The sequence below is a fragment of the Mustela putorius genome, unplaced genomic scaffold (genome assembly GCF_011764305.1).
Source record: "Mustela putorius furo isolate JIRA1106 unplaced genomic scaffold, ASM1176430v1.1 tig00000589_pilon_pilon_pilon, whole genome shotgun sequence".
NCBI lineage: Eukaryota > Metazoa > Chordata > Mammalia > Carnivora > Mustelidae > Mustela > Mustela putorius.
This window is the reverse complement of record NW_025421425.1, coordinates 11,248,800-11,250,236: the sequence shown is the minus strand read 5'-3', so window position 1 is coordinate 11,250,236 and position 1,437 is coordinate 11,248,800. Positions and strand designations below refer to the sequence as shown.

General features: G+C 33.3%; 1 non-coding gene across 1 annotated transcript; it reads right to left on the bottom strand.

Moving 5' to 3' along the window:
* Positions 1 to 244: 244 nt before the first annotated feature.
* LOC123392604 lies at positions 245 to 379 on the bottom strand. Its single transcript, XR_006607336.1, has one exon. It is a non-coding gene; the product is annotated as a U4 spliceosomal RNA (small nuclear RNA).
* Between the last annotated feature and the right edge of the window lie 1,058 nt (positions 380 to 1,437).

Below are 1,437 nucleotides of genomic sequence, written 5' to 3'. Positions count from 1 at the left end.
ACAGGAACTTTACAGGCATCCCCTATCTTGTCTTCTCAGTTGAAGAACTTTGAAAGTAGTCTGAGCATCGTGGAATTTTATGTTTTCTCAATAGAACTACTTCCTTGCAAGAGACGTTAAGTGTCTTCTTAAACAACACTGAACCTGTAGTTCTGTATTTCTAACAATTATCTCATGGAGAGCATTTGAAGGTAGCATGCTTTTCCTGTGTTTGTTTTTATTTAATATAGCTGTCTGGAAGGATAGACTGTCACTTTCAGGAATTGAAAAATTGGAAATTGATTTGTACTATTGCTGTATCAATGCATTAGTTTTCAATTTGCTGTAATTGTGCCTTGGGCAAACCTCATTGGCTACTATACTGTCAGTGTACAAAGCTTCAGTGCATTAGATCCTGGGGAAAGCAACGGGGTATAGTACCAAGAATAAGGACTTTGAGTATTATTAGTAGCAGATGTGGATCCTGATTCTTTTTTGTTTTGTTTTGTTCTGTTCTGTTTTATTTAAATTCAGTTAATTAGTGTATAATGTATTATTAGTTTCAGAGTTAGAGGCCAGTGATTCATCAGTTTTATATAACACCCAGTGCTTATTACATCTTGTGCCCTGCTTAATATCCATCACCCAGTTACCCCTATTCTCCATCCCCTCCCCTCCAGAAACCCTCAGTTTGTTTCCTATGATTGAGAGTCTCTTATGCTTTGTCTCACTCTCTGGTTTCATCTTGTTTTATTTTCTCCTCTCTCTGTCCATCACCATTTTTTTTTTTTAACCTACTTGGTTAATTGTTATGTAATCGACACTCCATAATTTTAAAAAATTGCTAATTTTTGAAGATTAGATAATTTATATTTATATCAAACATATATGTATTATATTATTAACATATATTCTGGCAATAGGTCATCAAAGGGATGGAAATCAATATTAAAATGTAATAATTTTGAAATTTAATTATTCTTTTTAAAATATTTAATTATTTTATTTTAGGGATAGAGAGAGTGCATGCACACATGAATGGGGATAGGTGCAGAGAGAGAGATAGCCTCAAGCAGACTCCCCACTGAGCTTGGAACCCAACAGAGGGTTTATTCCCAGGACCCTCTGATCATGGCCAGAGCTAAAATCAAGAGTTGAAGCTTAACCAACTTCAATCAAGTGGAACCACCCAGGTGTCCTGAGATCTAATTATTTTATAATAATAATAATAATAATAATAATTGACAAAAACTAAATTCTTTCACATTATAAGAAATAGTATAATAGAAAAGAGCTTGGAAAATTCCAAGTTCTCTGCCTCTTTTCTTTGTGCTTGTTCTTGTCTCTTTTAAATAACTGAGTTGGATTTCTTCAAATTATTTCAGAATCTAACATTGTGGTATTTCTCATCACAGGAATCAGTTTATTCTTAATCTCATGAGATATATTTTCTTTGAT